At 39.0% G+C, this 22,724-nt stretch overlaps 1 protein-coding gene across 2 annotated transcripts in view; it reads left to right on the plus strand.

Moving 5' to 3' along the window:
* The window catches only part of TSHR (thyroid stimulating hormone receptor), a 191,953-nt gene that overhangs the window by 70,841 nt on the left and 98,388 nt on the right, over nucleotides 1-22,724 (plus strand). The window lies entirely within an intron of this gene.

A 22,724-nucleotide genomic window follows, 5' to 3' on the forward strand; every position in this document is an offset into this window, starting at 1 on the left:
ATTATGTTTTGTGGCAAGAAGGAACAAAAGGAGGGGGAAAAGTAATTGCTGTCCATTTAACATTTTATATTAAATTTCTAATGCACAGTTTTCAAGACTGGCAAGAGTTTTTGTTTGTTTTAACCAAATATAGTTACAATATTAGATACATGTTCTAATTCCAGCATGTGAATATCACTTCTTTAAAAATTTTTTAATTTTTTAAATTGACAAATAAATATATGTATTTATAGTGTACATGATGCTTTGAAATATGTATATATTGTGAAATGTCTAAATGATGCTAATTTACATATGCATTACCTTACATACTCATCATTTTTTTGTGGTGAGAGCACTTAAAATCTGCTGTCTTAGAAATTTACAAGTACACAATGTTATTAACTACAGTTACCATGTTGTACAATAGATATCTTAAACTTATTCCTCCTGTCTAACTGAAATTTTGTATCCTTTCACCAACATTTCCCCAACCCCTCATCCTTCCACTCCCCACCAGTAACCATCATTCTACTCTCTGCTTCTGTAGTCAATTTTTTTAGATTCTGCATATAAGTGAGATTATACGGTATTTGTCTTTGTGTACCTGGCCAATTTCACTTAACATAACCTCCTCTGGTTTCATCCATATTGTTGCAAATGACAGGATTTCTTTCTTTTTTAAGGCTGAATAGTATTCCATTGTGTATATATGCCACTTAAAAAAAATCCATTCATCTGTAGGTGGACACTTTGGCTGATTCCAAATCTTGACTATTGTGAATAATGCTGCAATGAACATGGGAATGCAGATATCTCTTCGACACACTGATTTCATTTCTTTGAATATATACCCAGAAGAGGGATTGTTGAATCACATGGTTGTTCTATTTTTAAGTGTTTCAGGAGCTTCCATGCTGTTTTCCATAGTGGCTGTTCCAATTTGCAATCCTACCAACAGTCTACAAGTGTTCCATTTTCTCCACACCTTCACCAACATTTATCTCTTCTCTTTGTGTTGATAACCATCCTAAAAGATGTGAGATGATCTCTCACTATGGTTTTGATTTGTGTTTCCCTGTCGATTAATGACGTTGAGCATTTTTAAATATTTCTGTTGGCTATTTGTATTTCTGTATGTCTTCTTTTGAGGAGTGTTTCCAGGTCCATCGCCCATTTTTAATGGGTTGTTTTCTTGCTATTGAGTTGTTTGAGTTTCTTATATATACTGGATATTAGCCCCTCACTGGATATATAGTTCACAAATTTTTTTTCTTGTCCATAGGCTGCTTTTTCATTTTGTTGTTTCCTTTGCTATGCAGAAGTTTTTTAATTTGATGTAATTGCACCTTTTGATTGCTTCCTTTTATTGCCTGTGCTTTGGGAGTCATATCTAAAAAGATTATTGTCAAGGAGCTTTTCCCCATTGTTTTCTTCAAGATCAATGTCAAAGAGGTTTTCCCCTCTGTTTTCTTCTAGTTTGAGGTCTTATGTTTGGATTTTTAATCCATTTTGAGTTAATTTTTGTGTGTAGTATAGGGGTCTAGTTTCATTGTTTGGTATGTGAATATACAGTTTTCCTAACACCACTTATTGAAAAGACTACAAATTTATTAAAGAAAGGTTTTTATTTGTTTTATCCAAACACAGTTATAATGTCAGATGTGTGTTGGAAACCAGCATGTGAATGTCACCTCAACAGCTTAACAACAGAGGGGATGGGAACAGCAAGGGGATGAGGAAATAAACAGAACATAGCATTTAACAATCAATGGGATATTAACACATTTATGCCTGAGGTTGCAATTTCTTGAATTTTTGCAATCAGAACTTGGCAGTGACCTTGAGCAGTAGGATACAATAACTCCCACATGCTTAGCGTTCCAATAATGGAACACTAGGCATAAATGGGTTTAAGGGCACTTGGTGTCATAGATGTAAGCTTAGAAGGGGATCAAATGTGGGCAATGCCTTGCTTTCGCCCATTTAAAAAATTTCAACTAATTCTGATGTTCTTCTAACATTCTGTGATTACAGAACGGTAAGTTTGCGTGGTGGAAGATGAGATTGGGCACAGGATAATGGCCACAGGAAACTCATTAGAGCTCCCAGTAACTCAAGGGCACCAGGAGTATGTAAGGAGGGGAGAGAGTGCACAAAGAAAAACCTGGCCCACTTCATAATTTAAGCTCAGGTCAATCTGCCTGGCACTTCAGAGTCTTATTTCTCAAAACGTGGCCCCAGAACAGCATGCACCCAAATTCCCTGTGGGTCTATTAAAAATTTAAGTTCCCAGAAGACACTCTAAACCAGTGGAATCAGAACACTGGGAATGGGGTCTGAGAATATGCATTTCAAACAAATAGCCTAGGCAATTCTTAGGTACTCTCATGATTGAACCTCTGCACCAAAGAGTGGAAAGTATAAGTTAGAGAGGAATTTACAAGCACCATGCACAAAAATAGCCACTGCTGAGGCCTCCATATTTCATTTGTGCTGTCACTTCCCCTGGGAAGCTTGATCACCCCAAATGCCATATTGTATAATCTTTGTGTGTGTGTGTGTGTGTGTGTGTGTATGTGTGTGTGTGTGATGAAGTGTCACTCTGTCACCCAGGCTGGAGTGCAGTGGCATGATCTCGGCTCACGGCAACCTCCGTCTCCCAGGTTCAAGTGATTCTCCTGCCTCAGCCTGCCGAGTAGCTGAGATTACAGGTGCCTACCACCATGCCCGGCTAATTTTTTGTACTTTTAGTAGAGATGGGGTTTCACCATGTTGGCCAGGCTGGTCTCAAACTCCTGACCTTAAGTGATTCACCTACCTCAGCCTCCCAAAGTGCAGGAATTTACAATAGTACTTAACACACTCTATTGAACTGCCGGCCTTTCCTTCTCTTTAGCCCATGTAATCCAGTACCATTTATCTCCTCTGCTTAACAACGAGCTTAGTTCATGAAAGCCGCCAATAAATGTTCTTTAAATTAATAAATGACTTCATGTCTTGCTGTTCCAAAATATACTCCTTAACCTGCCTGAATACTTTCACTTCACCTTGTCTATGATTTCATTTGGTATATATGAGAATTTTAGTTTAAATAATGAAATCAGTCAGTTATCCAATAGGTCAATTAATTCCACTTTCACTTTTCCAAAGATTGTAGAGCAACTACACACGGAGAATGAGGAAGCAGTGATGGAGGTAATTTTGAAACACAATTTTTAGAGTTAAATTGGTTCTGGATGCAGACGTACAATAAATGGGTAAGTGCTGTGTAGGGGACACTGAGCACCGAAGAGTTGGAGGCAAGGCCCCAGGGAGCTATGAAAGGCTGTACAGGGGACAGGGAAGTGAAGGAAGATGTAACCTACTTATCTGAAAATTTTACCTAGAAATGAACCTGCACTCGGGGTCATGGTGGGAGAAAACGCTCCTCTTCCTTTGATAGCTGTGACCTCCTCACAGTTTCTGAACACAGCACTCAAGCTGGTCCTAGTCCCACTACATGAAATAGGCTTTGAGGAAATAGTCTGAGAAGTTGATCACCCTATGAAAAAATGCATGCAAAATCCCAGAAAACATTTCAAAACTTTTGGAATCCAACCAACTCAGAAATTGAGCAAAGCCAAGATTACATTTGTCTTGCAAATCAACTTAGTGAAAGCAGATGTTACTCGTGAAGACAAAGGTCAGGACCCTAGAGGCATAACAAGAGATATTTTGTGAGAAGGAAACTAAATGTGGATTGAAAGGCAGAAGAAATGAACAGAAAAAGGCACATGGACGTTTTTAAGCAATTGTAACAGAATGACCAAATTTCCTGAACCCCAGACATATTATAAATCATATAACATGAATAGGCCCCCTCCAAACTGGTGGCATACAACATGGCAAAACCCATCTCTACTAAAAATACAGAAATCAGCTAGATGTGGTGGCGGGCACCTGTAGTTCCAACTCCTCAGGAGGCAGAGACAGGAGAATCGCTTGAGCCCGGGAGGCAGAGGTTGCAGTGAGCCAAGATCATGTTACTGAACTTCAGCCTGGGTGACAGAGCAAGACTTCATCTCAAAAAAAAAAAAAAAAAAATTGTTTGCATGAGCAATATATAGTGATGGTGACTCCGGTTTTGCCAAGATACAAGCAAGATTGAACAGGCACGAAAATGTGGATATGTTAGTGCAAGCTAATCATCAATTCTTTTATATATATATAATATATATATTTTATATATATATACTCTTTATATATATATTATATATATATACTCTTTAAGTTCTAAGGTACACGTGCAGAATGTGGAGGTTTGTTACATAGGTATACATGTGCCATGGCTGTTTGTTGCACCCATCAACCCATCATCTACATTAGGTATTTCTCCTAATACTATCCCTCCCCTAGCCCCCTACCCCCGACAGGCCCTGGTGTGTGAGATATTCCCCTCCCTGTGTCCATGTGTTCTCATTGTTCAACTCCCACTTATGAGTGAGAACATGCAGTGTTTAGTTTTCTGTTCTGGTGTTAGTTTGCTGAGAATGATGGTTTCCAGCTTCATCCATGTCCCTGCAAAGGACATGAACTCATCCTTTTTTATGGCTGTATAGTATTTCATAGTGTATATGTGCCACATTTTCTTTATTCAGTGTATCATTGATGGGCATTTGGGTTGGTTCCAAGTCTTTGCTATTGTGAACAGTGCCACAATAAACATACATGTGCATGTGTCTTTATAGTAGAATGATTTATAATCCTTTGGGTATATACCCCGTAATGGGATGGCTGGGTCAAATGGTATTTCTAGTTCTAGATCCTTGAGGAATCGCCACACTGTCTTCCACAATGGTTGAACTAATTTACACTCCCACCAACAGTGTAAAACAACATAACATATACTTATCAAACATATGTGTCTCTGTGTGTGTCACACTTAGGCACATAAAAGGTATTTAATAAACATTGTTGAATGGATAAGTGACTGAATGAGCAGCTACTATGTGTCAGGTGCTAGAAATAGCCAAAATGCTCTAAAAGACTGTGGGTAATTAGCAATTCGCTTTAGAACAAGGGTCCCCAACCCTGGGGCCATGAACCAGTACCTGTCCGTGGTCTGTTAGAAACTAGGCCACACAGAGGAAGTGAGTGGCAGGTGAACGAGCGAAGCTTCATCTGTATTTACAGCTGCTCCCCATTGCTCACATTACCACCTGAGCTCTGCCTCCTGTCAGATCAGCAGTGGCATTAGATTATCATAGGAAAGTGAACCCTATTGTGAACTGCACATGTGAGGGATCTAGATTGCGTGTTCCTTATGAGAATCTAATGCCTGATGATCTGAGGTGGAACTGAGGCAGTGATGCTAGCACTCAGGAGCAGCTGCAAATACAAGTTAACACTGGCAGAGAGGCTTGACTGCACAGAAACCATAATAAATCAATTGCTTGCAGACTCATATCAAAACCCTAAAAGTGAGTGGCATGTGACAAGTAAGCTGTATCTGGTGGCAAGCTTTATAGTGGCAAGTGAGTTGATGTACTTCAATTGTACAGCTGCATCTGGTATCCTTAAAAGTATGTTTCAGACAATTTCAAATCTCCATATGTTCTGGATTAAAGTCAAGGCAGAATATCCTGAAATTGCCACAAAAGCGCTGAAAAGCCTGCTTCCATTTCCAACATCCTATCTTTGTGAAGCAGGGTTTTCTGCAGTGACAGCAACCAAAATGAGACTACAGAGTAGAGTGGACTTAAGCAACACGCTTCGGATGTCACTATCTCCCATCACCCACAGATGGGACCATCTAGTTGCAGGAAAGCAAGCTCAGGGCTCCCACTGGCTCCACATTATGGTGAGTTGCATAATTATTTCATTATATATTACCATGTAATAATAATAGAAATAACATGCAAAATAAATGTAACATGCTTGAATGATCCCAGAACCATCGCCTCAACCCCGCCAGTCTGTGGAAAAATTATCTTCCATGAAACTGGTCCCTGGTACCACAAAGGTTGGGAACCACTGCTCTAGAATGTTCCCTTTGGCTGATGAGTCCCTGAGTAACCACTGAGGCTCCGCTTAAGTGTTTCCTCCCCTGTAAAGTCTACTATCACCCTAATTAATTACTATTGCACTGAAAAGCTCATTCCACCATCTTACACTGGTTAGATGTTTTACCTGCTTGTCTTCCTCACTAGGATAAGGGGGAAAAAGATTCTGGGTTTGTTCCCTATTTGTTTTCCCCAAATCTACTGCTTGTATCAGGGAAAGGGAGAAAGGAAAGGTGTAAGAAAGAGAAGAGAGGACAGTAAGCAGGGAAAGAAGGAGAGTAAGGTGAGGTAAATCTTGTTCTTTTGCCCCTAAGGAAATTATGTTGCATGGTAGGTTTGTTGTTAGATACTGAGACCCTGATTCTACCTTATATTCAATGGACATTGTTTAATTACATTTATTGTTTTACCACTCTGGAAAGAAATATATAAATTTAAAATGTTTTGGATCAATTCTTTCGTTTTATTACAGTTCTTACAGCTTATTGAAACCACTCAGCACACTTTTAAATATGTAAAATGTATGATCTGAGTCATGATAAAAAATAAATGTTATAGGTAACAGCATCAGTACATATGTGGCTGCACTTTCAGTGCTGACCTACCTTCATTCTTTTCTGAAGTTACAACCCCAGTTATCAACAACTGGCATTACTCAATAGCTGACACATGGCATTGAAAGTAGCATGGACCTGAAAGTAGGCTTAAAAATTACAGTAATTGGCCGGGCGTGGTGGCTCAAGCCTGTAATCCCAGCACTTTGGGAGGCCGAGGCAGGCGGATCACGAGGTCAGGAGATCAAAACCATCCTGGCTAACATGGTGAAACCCCATCTCCACTAAAAATACACACACAAAAAAAAATTAGCCAGGCGTGGTGGCGGGTGCCTGTAGTCCCAGCTACTCAGGAGACTGAGGCAGGAGAATGGCGTGAACCCAGGAGGTGGAGCTTGCAGTGAGCCTAGATCGCACCACACTGCACTCCAGCCTGGGCGACAGAGCGAGACTCCGTCTCAAAAACAAAAACAAAAACAAAACAAAAATTACAGTAATTACTGTGGGCATGATAATTGTATGTGTCAACTTGTGTTGTGTGCCACAGGGTTTCCAGATATTTGGTCAAAGAGTTTTCTGGACGTGGTTGAGGAGGTGTCTTCGATGAAATTAACATTTGCATCAGCAGACTGAGTGCTGTGATTTGAACGTTTGTGTCTTCCTCTCCCCAAAATTCATATATTGAAACTAATCCTTAATATGGGGGTATTAAGATGTGGGGCATTTGGGGCCGGGCACGGTGGCTCAGGCCTGTAATACCAGCACTTGGGAGGCTGAGGCAGGCGGATTACGAGGTCAGGAGATCGAGACCATCCTGGCTAACATGGTGAAACCCCATCTCTACTAAAAATACAAAAATTAGCCAGGCATGGTGGTGCACACCTGTAGTCCCAGCTACTCAGGAGGCTGAGACACAAGAATCACTTGAACCCTGGAGGCAGAGGTTGCAGGGAGCCAAGATCGCACCACTGTACTCCAGCCTGGGCCACAGAGCAAGATTCCATCTCAAAAGAGAAAAAAAAAAGATGTGGGGCGTTTGGGAGGTGATTGGGTCATGAGGGTGGAACCCTCATTAATGAGGTTATTAAGGAGATCACTGCCCTTAGAAAAGAGCCCAAGAAGTCTGTGTGCACCTTCTGCCATCTAAGGACACAGCTAGAAGGCACCACAGAGCAAGTCCCCACCAGACACTCAATTTGCTGTGTGCATGTGGAGATCTCTTGGTGCCTTGATCTTAGGCTTCCCAGTTTCTAGAAAGTAAGAAATACATTTCTGTTGTCCGTCAATTACCCAGTTTAACATTTTCTGTTACAGCAGCCCAATGGACTAAGACACTGAGTAAAGCCGATTGACCTGAATAGGCTACAAATGGAAAGGAAAACTCTTCCTGCCTGACTGCTTGATCTGGGACGTCAGTCTTTATCTGTCTTCTGACAGATAAAACTAAACATCAGCCCTTTGGGGATCTCAAGCCTACTGGCTTGAGATAAGGGGAAAGACCTGCCCCCATGATTCAATTACCTCCCCCTGAGTCCCTCCCACAGCACATGGGAATTCAAGATAAATTTGGGTGGGGACACAGCCAAAGATGAATTTGTTTGGGGGCAAGTAGACCACTTCAGCACCTTCAGTGTTGAACTCATGGAGTTCTGGGTGGCCAAGGGCATTGTTCAATATCAAAAGAACCTTAAATGGCAGTCCCTTACTGGCAAGGTAACTCCTGAGTTGAGGGACAAAGCATAAATGGAATCAATCCAGAAAAAGGGTTCTCATTGCACAGTCCTTCTTGTACAACCAAAAGATTGGCAAGGTGGTGTTTAACTTTTCCCTTCAAGGCTCAGGGGTTAGCTGCTTTATAGATAAGGGCAGTCCTTATCATAAACTGAACTGCATTTGCACAAAACAGTAGCGGTAGCCCATCTCTTCCCGCCTTAAATCCTGGTGCTCACTTCTTTTTCTTACTAATAAATGTCCTTCATGGCAATTTTTTTTTTCAGAATAGGGCACCTTTATTTGCATTAAAAACCTATTTAGTACACCTACTATGTAACCCCCCAAATTTAAAAGAATTAAAATCTATTTAGGCAGATATTCTTCTCAACGATTTTCTTAATGGTGCCTGGGAACTCATCTGCTGCCTCTTGGTTGGCAAAAGCTGATTCTCCTGTTACTGTCAAATTTTTAAAACCAAACATCTTTCTAAAACTATCACACCATCTTTTGCTGGCATTAAATTCTCCAACTTTAGTTCCTTTACCTTCCTTTTGCTTTGTTATATGACTTGATTTTTTTCAAATAATAATAGAGTCTTTAGGCATGCCTTTCTTTGTTTTTTTGTTTTGTTTTGTTTTTTATTTGCTTGTTTTTTGAGATGGAGTCTTGCTCTGTCATCAGACTGGAGTGCAGTAGCGCGATCTTGGCTCACTGCAACCTCCACCTTCCAGGTCAAGCGATTTTTCTGCCTCAGCCTCCAGAGTAGCTGGGACTACAGGTGCATGCCACCATGCCTGGCTAATTTTTTGTATTTTAGTAGGGACAGGGTTTCACCATTTTGGCCAAGATGCTCTCGATCTCCTGACCTTGTGATCCGCCCACCTCGCCCTCCCAAGTGCTGGGATTACAGGCTTGGGCCACCGCACCTAGCCAGGTATGCCTTCTTATAGCAATTCTGCACCCACATAAAAGCTCCATTTTCAATATGAGATGAAAAGCTCCATTTTCAATATGAGATGAAAAGGTATTTTGCAAAAAGTATAAGTTTTTATGCCTGCTGGTGTAGCTGTAGTGACAGCCTCATGAATTTTCTTTCTTTTTTAACAATGCACCTTACACTAGATTCATTCATCTTGAAATGGCAGGCAATCCCAGCTGCAGACCTCAATCTGTGGTAAATATCAAGCAGTTAAACTTTTTCTTGTCATGATTTTTCTCTGCTTCTTGGAGCACTTTCGGCAACACTAATGGCACTTTTTATAGATCCCATGGTGTTATTCAAGGTTTACAGTGTTGCACTAAATACAATGAAAAATATGTGAGAACCATGACAGGTCACTTTTTACTGTCATATGAAATTTACTGGAGACACAAATGGCTTATACAGAGATAATTAGTGACATGAAATTTTAAGCAGATACTTGCAGCGCCTGAGCTTAGCACAATAGCAATAGGAGGTGGCTATGAAATTTTTGCAGTACAGTATGTACTACAGTTAATTGTATGCAGTAATGATTTAATACTTTATGTTTGCTCACATTTCTCTTGACTGTGAATGGCACATGTGCAGTCTGTATTTGTGTTTGAAAGTTTTGATAAATTTTAACTTTTTATAATAGATTTGTATGTATTTCATCATAATAAATGATAGAATAGTAGCTACCTGGTTTTTTCTTAATTTTTACAAATATTTCCAGGCCATATGGCTCAACTGCAAGTTTTTTAAAATTGTTGCAAATCTCCAAATTCAATATGTTTATTTTTTAAAATTATGTATAACTAAGCTTGCAATTCAAAGGTAGACTTGAACCCTAATTATTCCAATGGATAAATCCGTATAAATATGTAGTTATGGTTTTTTTTAACATGAGAAGAGATGGGAAGTTGGCTTTGGACAAATCTGAAGCTGTTTCTATGACTAAATCTATAATATTGAGTTGTTTCCTTGATATTGATGTATCTTTCACATAAAAATAAAATATAATAGACAATACATTAAACTGGGAGCCCAGAAACTTCGGTTCTAGGATGAAATTTTTATTAAAAATTATACGTGAGATGTTCAACAAATCACTGAACCTCCTAGGCTTGAGTTCCCTCACTTTGAAAGTAAAAGGATGAAATATTTAGTTTCAGGATACTAAAGACATCTTGATCCCTAAACTGCTTTCTGGAAAAAAGCCAAAAGCAACAAGGAAATTTAGCAACACACACTCCCATTTGTAATGATTAGAAACTCTTCATTAACTTCAACCATAATATATATGAAGAAAGGCTGGCAAGTGTAGTGAATCTGGACCAGAGAGAGGCAAGAAACTGACAGAAGATGGTTACTGGAGCTCAAAGGATGACAGTGGAGAGGTCTTTGAAGTAGGCGATACACATCAAGGGGTAAGACATGATAGAATGAGATGGATGACCTCAAGGAGCTCCTGAAACCCCACAAGAAACCCCTCCAATGCAGGGGATGTGATGACAAATGAAGACACATGCAGACAAGCTAACTCTGCAAGAAACTATCTGTTTGGAAGACCAGATGAGGAACTGAATGATAAGCAGCTTGAAGCTGTCAATTTTTAGCCCCCATTGAATGTAAACTCCACGGAGGCAGAAACTTTTTTTCTGATTTATCTATTGCTATATTCTTCAAACCTAGAGCGGTACCTGGCACAAAGGAGGTGCACAATAAATATTTGTATGATGGATGGATGAGTAAAGAAAGATTACAACTAAACCACACAATTGACATACTTGTGTGTGTGCATGCACACGCATGCAAACACACAGACATCCTCATATTTGAGACCTTGCTATGAACTAAAAAAAGTCTTCCTACTATCACACAGCACCTCTCTGCCCCTTCCATATTTTCATGCATTATTCTGTCACCTCCAGAGAAAAATCCCCTCATTATCGGAAAGTAATCAGCATAGGATTTATGCAGAAATTACTCTATTTACATAAAGAAGAAAAGCAACAGAACAAATAAAAATCATAAAAAGGACAACCACCAAAAATATTTTTATTGCCCTAGAGCAGATAAAACTTGTGACCGAAGTTATCTGTGAGTTCATAAAACCTAATGAATAAGGTGACCTTTCTGAATTAGGACTCCAAAGCCAAGATATAAAGTCTCAAGTTTAAAAAAAAAAAAAAAAAAAGGTAAGGCAATAAAAATTTTTCAAACAAATTATTTTGTAGATCTTGGGATAGAAGTAAAAGAGCAAAATAAAAGCATCAAAGAAATAAAGGCTTTGGGTCAGGCACGGTGGCTCACACCTGTAATCCCAGCATTTTGGGAGGCCGAGGCAGGCGGATCACCTGAAATCAGGAGTTCGAGACCAGCCTGGCCAACATGGTGAAACCCTGTCTCTACTAAAAAAAAATACAAAAATTAGCCGAGTGCGGTGGCATAATTCCAGCTACCATAATCCCAGCTACTCAGGAGGCTGAGGCAAAAGAATCACTTGAACCCAGGAGGCGGACATTGCAGTGAGCTGAGATCACGCCACTGCACTCCAGCCTGGACAATAAGAGTGAAACTCCATCTCAAAATAGAAAAAAAAAAAAAAAAAGAAAGAAAGAAAGGCTTTGATGGGAACAGCCATGTTGCCCATGTTGAAATTATAAGTCAAGACAATCATGACATCTTGAGAAAACGGAGCAAAATGAAATAGAAAAGAATAAAGACTAGAGTAGGAAAAACATGTAGATCTAGAACACAGAGGAAATTGAACAGGTACAACACATTGGATTTTTATTAGAAATTATATGTGAAACATTCAACATTCTTGTTTTTAAAGACAAGAACAGAACAAATGGAGAACAAAAATATCCAAAATCATATCAAAAAACCTCCTAAAATAAAAGATTTGAATCTGTAGAATTAAAGGACACACAATATTCCAGCAGACATAAACATTCATTAATTTCCATGCATAACCTAGTAAAGTCAAGGAACTTCAGAGAAAAATAAGGAACTGAAGAGTACCTAAAAACGGTGAGGGCATAAATATTTTATCTGAAAAGCAAAAGAATTAAGCTAGCTTCAAATTTCTCTACATTCAGTGCTAGGAATAATGAAATCATCAAGTTCTCAGGGAAATAAAGTGTGACCCCTAAATTATATACCCAGACACACCTGGCTTGTTTATTCTGTCCATCTGTGCAATAACTTTTTCAAATGTGCAAAATGTAGGGGAAAAAATCTACATGGGCTTTAAAAAAACTGTTAGCCAACTAGGTCAACCAAGATATAAATGATGAGCTATGAGCATTAAGTCATTTTACATTTAAAAGTAAGGTTAAAATGACTTCAGGAAAGTAGGGTGTACAGAACAGAATAGAAATGTAATAAGTTATCCGTTTATAAAAATAATATAACTAACAAAAATCAGGAGCAAGAGGGAAATGAAAATGTGAGGAAATTTAAGTGCCGATCTTCTCATTTTTAAAATATATTGTTTAAGGCTGATCTGAGACTAAGGCTGATCTAAGATTAAGCACATAACTAACCAAAAGGACTGTAGCCAAAAAGAAAAGCAAGAAGATGTAACTGGACACATTCTAAAAACATCCTACAGAGTGGGAAATTAATAGATATTGTTTAAAGGAAGAGAGACCTTATGATACTACATAAAGTTATGTCTTACAAAGTAACAAAGAAATTACTAGAGGAACTCAAGTAGATCATAAGCCTTTCATATTCTGAAAAATTGACCTTAGAAATCACAGACCAATGGTAAATATTAAAAACAAAGTGTAGGCCGGGCGAGGTGGCTCAAGCCTGTAATCCCAGCACTTTGGGAGGCCGAGACGGGTGGATCACGAAGTCAGGAGATCGAGACCATCCTGGCTAACCCGGTGAAACCCCGTCTCTACTAAAAAAAAATACAAAAAACCAGCCGGGCGAGGTGGTGGGCGCCTGTAGTCCCAGCTACTTGGGAGGCTGAGGCAGGAGAATGCTGTAAACCCGGGAGGCGGAGCTTTCAGTGAGCTGAGATCCGGCCACTGCACTCCAGCCTGGGCAACAGAGCGAGACTCCGTCTCAAAAAAAAAAAAAAAAAAAAACAAGTGTAATGAACTTATCCTTCCAGGAATGCTGGTTTACATGAGATAAACCACTGCTGGTAAGAAAAATTAGCAAAGTAGGATTAAAAAAACTTTTTAATCACAAAATAGTAAAGAATTATAAAATAAAGGGGAGAAAAAGGGAAGTCAGAGAGGTAAATCCTAGGAATGTGATTCTGGAGGAGGTAATCAAAGGAATAGTTGAGCAGAGGTTTGGCAGAGCTATAGGGCTAGACGGTAAGAAAAAAAAAAATCTGTCAAGAAGGGATCTTTGATAAATCCCCTACATTGAGTTGGGATCCCAAAGGGCTCCATCTAGTAGTACTGGAAAAAAGACTTGGGGCAGAAGTCTAGCATTCAACCATCTTAGCTCCTCTAATTGGACTATTATAAGATTGCTAGTGCCCCTAACTGCCATGAGCAAATGGAAATCCTCCCAAACAGGAAATATAATTTTAAACATAATTTTAGGCTTCAAATGATTTCAACACTTTTTGTATACAACATCTTGCACACAATAAAAAGTAACCAGATAAATGAGAAGAGAAGATGATGTAATAAAAAATTGAGAGAAACACCAGTAACAGAAATGAATGCACAGGAGATTCAGAATATGAATTATCAGATATTTTATAATATTTAATAAATAAAAATGTTTTAAACCCAAAATGGATTGTTTTTTATTATTATTATTATACTTTAAGTTCTAGGGTACATGTGCACAATGTGCAGGTTTGTTACATATGTATACATGTGCCATGTTGGTGTGCTGCACCCATTAACTCATCATCTACATTAGGTATATCTCCTAATGCTATCCCTCCCTGCTACCCGCACCCCACGACAGGCCCCAGTGTGTGATGTTCCCCTTCCTGTGTCCAAGTGTTCTCATCGTTCAATTCCCACCTATGAGTGAGAACATGCGGTGTTTGGTTCTTTGTCATTGCGATAGTTTGCTGAGAATGATAGTTTCCAGCTTCATCCATCTCCCTACAAAGGACATGAACTCATCCTTTTTTATGGCTGTATAGTATTCCATGGTGTATATGTGCCACATTTTCTTAATCCAGTCTATCATTGATGGGCATTTGGGTTGGTTCCAAGTCTTTGCTATTGTGAATAGTGTCGCAATAAACATATGTGTGCATGTGTCTTTATAGCAGCATGATTTATAATCCTTTGGGTATATACCCAGTAATGGGATGACTGGGTCAAATGGTATCTCTAGTTCTAGATCCTTGAGGAATCGCCACACTGTCTTCCACAATGGTTGAACTAGTTTACGGTCCCACCAACAGTGTAAAAGTGTTCCTATTTCTCCACATCCTCTCCAGCACCTGTTGTTTCCTGACTTTTTAATGATTGCCATTCTAACTGGTGTGAGGTGGTATCTCTTTGTGGTTTTGATTTGCATTTCTCTGATGGTGAGTGATGATGAGCATTTTTTCATGTGTCTGTTGGCTGCATAAATGTCTTCTTTTGAGAAGTGTCTGTTCATATCCTTTGCCCACTTTTTGATGGGGTTCTTCATTTTCTTCTTGTAAATTTGTTTGAGTTCTTTGTAGGTTCTGGATATTAGCCCTTTGTCAGATGAGCAGGTTGCATTTTTCTCCCATTCTGTAGGTTGCCTGTTGACTGTGATGGTAGTTTCTTTTGCTGTGCAGAAGCTCTGTGGTTTAATTAGATCCCATTTGTCAATTTTGGCTTTTGTTGTCATTGCTTTTGGTGTTTTAGACGTGAAGTCCTTGTCCATGACTGTACTGAATGGTATTGCCTAGGTTTTCTTCTAGGGTTTTTATGGTTTTAGGTCTAACATTTAAGTCTCTAATCCATCTTGAATTAATTTTTGTATAAGGTGTAAGGAAGGGTTTCAGTTTCAGCTTTCTACATATGGCTAGCCAGTTTTCCCAGCACCATTTATTAAATACGAATCCTTTCCCCATTTCTTGTTTTTGTCAGGTTTGTCAAAGATCAGATGGTTGTAGATGTGTGGTATTATTTCTGAGGGCTCTGTTCTATTCCATTGGTCTATATCTCTGTTTTGGTACCAGTACCATGCTGTTTTGGTTACTGTAGCCTTGTAGTATAGTTTGAAGTCAGGTAGCATGACGCCTCCAGTTTTGTTCTTTTGGCTTAGGATTGTCTTGGCAATGTGGGCTCTTTTCTGGTTCCATATGAACTTTAAAGTAGTTTTTTCCAATTCTGTGAAGAAAGTCATTGGTAGCTTAATGTGGCTTTGAATTTATAAATTACCTTGGGCAGTATGGCGATTTTCATGATATTGATTCTTCCTATCCATGATCATAGAATGTTCTTCCATTTGTTTGTGTCCTCTTTTATTTCACTGAGCCATGGTTTGTAGTTCTCCTTGAAGAGGTCCTTCACATCCCATGTAAGTTGGATTCCTAGGCATTTTACTCTCTTTGAAGCAATTGTGAATGGGAGTTCACTCATGATTTGGCTCTCTGTTTGTCTGTTATTGGTGTATAGGAATGCTTGTGATTTTTGCACATTGATTTTTTATCCTGAGACTTTGCTGAAGTTGCTTACCAGCTTAAGGAGAATTTGGGCTGAGACGATGGGGTTTTCTAAATATACAATCAAGTCATCTGCAAAAAGGGACAATTTGACTTCCTCTTTTCCTCTGAATACCCTTTATTTCTTTCTCCTGCCTGATTGCCCTGGCCAGAACTTCCAACACTATGTTGAATAGGAGTGGTGAAAGAGGGCATCCCTGTCTTGTGCCAGTTTTCAAAGAGAATGTTTCCAGTTTTTGCCCATTCAGTATAATATAGGCTGTGGGTTTGTCATAAATAGCTCTTATTATTTTGAGATATGTTCCATCAATACCAAATTTATTGAGAGTTTTTAGCATGAAGGGCTGCTGAATTTTGTCAAAGGTCTTTTCTGCATCTATTGAGATAATCATGTGGATTTTGTCTTTGGTTCTGTTTATATGATGGATTACATTGATTGATTTGTGTATGATGAACCAGCCTTGCATCCCAGGGATGAAGCCCACTTGATCATGGTGGATAAGCTTTTTGACGTGCTGCTGGATTCGGTTTGCCAGTATTTTTTGAGGATTTTTGCATCGATGTTCATCAGGGATATTGGTCTAAAATTCTCTTTTTTTGTTGTGTCTCTGCCAGGTCTTGGTATCAGCATGATGCTGGCCTCATAAAATGAGTTAGGGAGGATTTCCTCTTTTTCTATTGATTGGAATAGTTTCAGAAGGAATAGTACCAGCACCTCCTTGTACCTCTGGTAGAAATCGACTGTGAATCCATCTCATCCCAGACTTTTTTTGGTTGGTAGACTATTCATTATTGCCTCAATTTCAGAGTCTGTTATTGGTCTGTTCAGGGATTCAACTTCCTCCTGGTTTAGTCTTGGGAGGGTGTATGTGTCCAGGAATTTATCCATTTCTCTAGATTTTCTAGCTTATTTGCATGGAGGTGTTTATAGTATTCTCTGATGGTAGTTTGTATTTCTGTGGGATTGGTGGTGATATCCCCTTTATCATTTTTTATTGAGTCTATTTGATTTTTCTCTCTTTTCTTCTTTATTCATCTTGCCAGCAGTCTATCAATATTGTTGATCTTTTCAAAAAACCAGCTCCTGGATTCATTGATTTTTTGAAGGGTTTTTTGTGTCTCTATCTCCTTCAGTTCTGCTCTGATCTTAGTTATTTCTTGCCTTCTGCTAGCTTTTGAATGTGTTTGCTCTTGCTTCTCTAGTTCTTTTAATTGTGATGTTAGGGTGTCAATTTTAGATCTTTCCTGCTTTCTGTTGTGGGCATTTAGTGCTATAAATTTCCCTCTACACACTGCTTTAAATGTGTCCCAGAGATTCTGGTATGTTGTGTCTTTGTTCTCATTGGCTTAAAAGAACATCTTTATTTCTGCCTTCATTTCGTTATGTACCCAGTAGTCATTCAGGAGCAGTTTGTTCAGTTTCCATGTGGTTGAGTAGTCTTTAGTGAGTTTCTTAGTCCTGAGTTCTAATTAGATTGCACTGTGGTCTGAGAGACAGTTTGTTATAATTTCTGTTCTTGTACATTTGCTGAGGAGTGCTTTACTTCCAACTATGTGATCAATTTTGGAATAAGTGTGATGTGGTACTGAGAAGAATGTATATTCTGTTGATTTGGGGTGGAGAGTTCTGTAGAAGTCTATTAGGTCTGCTTGGTGCAAAGCTACGTTCAATTCCTGGATGTCCTTTTTAACTTTCTGTGTCATTGATCTGTCTAATGTTGACAGTGGGGTGTTAAAGTCTCTCATTATTATTGTGTGGGAGTCTAAGTCTCTTTGTAAGTCTCTAAGGACTTGCTTTATGAATCTGGGTGCTCCTGTATTGGGTGCATATATATTTAGGATAGTTAACTCTTCTTGTTGAATTGATCCCTTTACCATTATGTAATGGCCTTGTTTGTCTCTTTTGATCTTTGTTGGTTTAAAGTCTGTTTTATCAGAGACTAGGATTGCAACTCCTGCCTTCTTTTGTTTTCCATTTGCTTGGTAGATCTTCCTCCATCCCTTTATTTTGAGCCTATGTGTGTCTCTGCACATGAGATGGGTCTCCTGAATACAGCACACTGATGGGTCTTGACTCTTTATCCAATTTGCCAGCCTGTGTCTTTTAATTGGAGCATTCAGCCCATTTACGTTTAAGGTTAATATTGTTATGTGTGAATTTAATCCTGTCATTATGATATTAGCTGGTTATTTTGCTCATTAGTTGATGCAGTTTCTTCCCAGCATCAATGGTCTTTACAATTTGGCATGTTTTTGCAGTGGCTGGTACCAGTTGTTCGTTTCCATGTTTAGTGCTTCCTTCAGCAGCTGTTGTAGGGCAGGGCTGGTGGTGACAAAATCTCTAAGCATTTGCTTGTCTGTAAAGGATTTTATTTCTCCTTCACTTATGAAGTTTAGTTTGGCTGGATATGAAATTCTGGGTTGAAAATTCTTTTCTTTAAGAATGTTGAATATTGGCTACCACTCTTTTCTGGCTTGTAGAGTTTCTGCTGAGAGATCTGCTGTTAGTCTGATGGGCTTCCCTTTGTGGGTAACCCGACCTTTCTCTCTGGCTGCCCTAAACATTTTTTCCTGCATTTCAACTTTGGTGAATCTGATAATTATGTGTCTTGGAGTTGCTCTTCTCGAGGAGTATCTCTGTGGTGTTCTCTGTATTTCCTGAATTTGATTGTTGGCCTGCCTTGCTAGGTTGGGGAATTTCTCCTGGATAATATCCTGCAGGGTGTTTTCCAACTTGGTTCCATTCTCCCTGTCACTTTCAGGTACACCAGTCAGACATAGATTTGGTCTTTTCACATAGTCCCATATTTCTTGGAGGCTTTGTTCATTTCTTTTTACTATTTTTTCTCTAAACTTCTCTTCTCGCTCATTTCATTCATTTGATCTTCAATCACTGATACCCTTTCTTCCAGTTGATCGAATTGGCTACTGAAGCTTGTGCATTCATCACGTACTTCTCGTGCCATGGTTTGCAGCTCCATCAGGTCATTTATGCAACGGGTTCGAACTTCCTCCTTTAGCTCGGAGAAGTTTGATCATCTGAAGTCTTCTTCTCTCAACTCGTCAAAGTCATTCTCTATCCAGCTTTGTTCCATTGCTGGCAAGGAGCTGCATTCCTTTGGAGGAGGAGAGGCCCTCTGATATTTAGAATTTTCAGCTTTTCTGCTGTGTTTTTTCCCCATCTTTGTGTTTTATCTACCTTTGGTCTTTGATGATGGTGACGTACAGATGGGGTTTTGGTGTGGATGTCCTTTCTGTTTGTTAGTTTTCCTTCTAATAGTCAGGACCCTCAGCTGCAGGTCTGTTGGAGTTTGCTGTAGGTCCACTCCAGACCCTGTTTGCCTGGGTATCAGCAGAGGAGGCAGCAGAACAGTGAATATTGCTGAACAGCAAATGTTGCTGTCTGATCGTTTCTCTGCAAGCTTCTTCTCAGAGGGGTACCCGGCCGTGTGAGGTGTCAGTCTGTCCCTACTCGGGATGCCTCCCAGTTAGGCTACTTGGGGATCAGGGACCCACTTAAGGAGGCATCTGTCCATTCTCAGATCTCAAACTCCATGCCGGGAGAACCACTACTCTCTTCAAAGCTGTCAGACAGGGATATTTAAGTCTGCAGAGGTTTCTGCTGCCTTTTGTTTGGTTATGCCCTGCCCCCAGAGGTGGAGTCTACAGAGGCAGGCAGGCCTCCTTGAGCTGTGGTGGGCTCCACCCAGTTCGAGCTTCCCTGCCACTTTGTTTACCTACTCAAGCCTCAGCAATGGCAGGCACTCCTCCCTCAGCCTCGTTGCTGCCTTGCAGTTTGATCTCAGACTGCTGTGCTAGCAATGAGCAAGGCTCTGTGGGCGTGGGACCCTCCAATCCAGGCACAGGATATAATCTCCTAGTGTGCCATTTGCTAAGACGGTTGGAAAAGCACAGTATTAGGGTGGAAGTGACCCAATTTTCCAGGTGCGGTCTGTCACAGCTTCCCTTGGTTAGGAAAGGGAATTCTCTGACCCCTTGCGCTTCCCGGGTGAGGTGATGCCTCATCCTGCTTTGGCTCACGCTCGGTGGGCTACACCCACTGTCCTGCACTCACTGTCTGACAAGCCCCAGTGGGATGAACCCAGTCCCTCAGTCGGAAATGCAGAAATCACCCATCTTCTGTGTCGCTCACACTGCGAGCTGTAGACTGGAGTTGTTTGTATTTGGCCATCTTGGAACCACCAAATGGATTATTTGAAAAGACTAATAAAATTGATAAACCATTGGTAAGGTTGATCAAGGAAATAAAGAATCAGAAATTAAAAAGGAGTCTATTATCACAGAGTCTATAGATATTTTTTAATTGTATTATTTAAAGATATTAACTTTATGTCTCTAAATTTGAAATTTTTAATAAAATGGATAAATTTATATAAAAAACAATTTACCAAAACTGACACATGAAGAAATAGAAAATATGAATCATTCTGTAACTTTTAAAGGAATGAAAAACCGTAACAAAGGCCATTGTGATTTCCCCAGAGTTATTTCACTCCCTTTTCCCATGTAAATCTGACTTCCAAATCTTTGAGAAGGTATTCCTTATTTCAGCAATAGGTATCATCAGGGTTTTTTTTTTTTTAAATTATAAGGACATATTTTCCCTTCTTCATCTTATTTAACTCAGAGTTATAAAACTGTTCTATGATTTACTTTTGAGGATTATATATATTAGTTTCTCATCTATATTTCATACCCTAGGAGTTCAGATCATATAGCATGATAGTAAAGGGAGAAAGGGAGAAAAGAGGGAGATGTGGAAGGGGAGCGAAAAGAGAGCTGTCCTGATTTGGATTGTTACAGTTCTGTATCTGCATCCTGAGCAGTTTATTTATGATGGAGAGAAAATAAGTAAAAATATATGTGGCTTGATTTTCAGTTTTAAAATGTGTTAATGGGAAAAAACCCAAATCAACCTAAATCTTTATGCTTACTTTATAGAAATAAAAATTTTCTGTACTATGTGGTAGAAAGGAGTGTGGGCCATTCTGGGAAACTCTTCTTCAGACTACCTGGTAACCTATCAGTTAATCAAAGCATTTGATATTTTTTCTAAAGAAAAGAGGGTGAAAGAATAACTTGACTTTTCTTAAAAAAAATATACCCATGGATTCTGCATCCTTGCCAGTTGTCTATTACATAGTTTGTTGAGACTGCACAACAACGTCTGGAATTTCTAAACCTCAGCTCTATAAAAATAATTCACTAGAACTGCCTCAAAACAATTTATATTCTGTAATTACTTAACACTGCACTTTGAACTACAGTATGGGATGGATGTGCTAGGAATTATGCTGGGTTCAGTGAGAGTTCTGCAGAAAGCCTCTTTTGCCATAACTACCAGGCTCTTGATGTTTAAGAAATTGTGTTGATAGGCCCTAGAAACTTTGGACCTACAAGTACTGGAGCATATTTATTGTAGCACAGAAGGCAGTTGATGGTGGCTGATACAATGTTGGTATAAACAAGGTCACTAATGTTCCAGTACGAACATTCAAGAGCTCTTAGGGAAAACAAAGAAATCACTTTCACAAAGAACTTTCAATTGCCTGCTCTCTGACACTAAACCAGAATTTAAAAAATGAACCGAGTTCATTTTCTTCCTTGTCACTTGGCTAAAAGACCACAGAAAACTGATCCTTCTCTTAATTTCAAGCAAAAAATTATATTGCTTTTGTGAAATCCATTTTTTACCTCAAGGATTGAGCTCCAGGTTATCACATCAAAATATATTTTCTTTAAAAATCTGAAGTTTGGCCTTGAATTTTAAAGTAAATTCTACTTGAATTATTATATGGGATGAAATATTTGAGTATTAATCCTTTTCTCTCTCTTTCAATGAATTAAGACAAATACAAGCACCTTTTAAAAATCAGGCAGGGAAATAAATGCTAATTAAATTCTCTTACCAATAGTATTTCATTTTGTGAAACAAACTTTTCTAAATCAGATAGACTTCACTGAAGAGTGTTTTTGATAATGCTGAATGGAATTGAGTATGATCTCCCAGATACAGATGCATTTTGGACTTCTCATCCACTTAGTCTTTTTCATTCAAACTGGAAAATCATGTGGCTTCATTGTTATTGTTTTTTTAATTGAGAGGATTGTCAGGAGAAAATGTATATGTGGCTTTATTTTTATTTTAATCAACAAGATTGACAGTAGGAAATTCATTCTGAATATAGCACACATGGAGCAAATATTCCTTTTTGTTCATGACATTTTTTTCATTATGATAGGGGTTTGCCAGGGCATATACCATGTTTTAATACCTTTTACATATAAAATCACAACATGATAAGACTTTAGACCTCTCTGTAAAAGTTGAGGTATAATGGGAACTAGCATGCTCTGACTGGCTGCCTCAATTAATAAAACAATCAGGAAATCTCTAGGGTTTGGGTATCCCTTGATGACCCTGCATAAACCCTAGTTCTTATAAATCTGTTCACCCTTTTGCATCGGGGGAAGGGGAGAAGGAAAGCTGGCCTGTTGTTAACATACACAGCATTATGCTTAGAAGAACATGGGTTTCTTCCATGCTACCGTCCTACTCTTGGCATGAAATCATAATCCAGTTTGTGAACCTACAGTCATACATTTGAAGGAACTACACACATAGGAGACAGAGTGACCCTAGGCTCTGACTGGGTATCTTTGTTTATATTTTGATAAAGAAGTTTATGGAAAAACGTATTTTTAATTGAACAATAATTTGAGGCATGGTAAAAAAAATATTATGTATTGTCTAGGAATTATTATTTAAGATTTAGGAAAAAACATGAGGCTTTAACTTGAAGAAC

This window comes from Chlorocebus sabaeus, chromosome 24 (assembly GCF_047675955.1).
Source record: "Chlorocebus sabaeus isolate Y175 chromosome 24, mChlSab1.0.hap1, whole genome shotgun sequence".
Taxonomy (NCBI): Eukaryota; Metazoa; Chordata; class Mammalia; order Primates; family Cercopithecidae; genus Chlorocebus; species Chlorocebus sabaeus.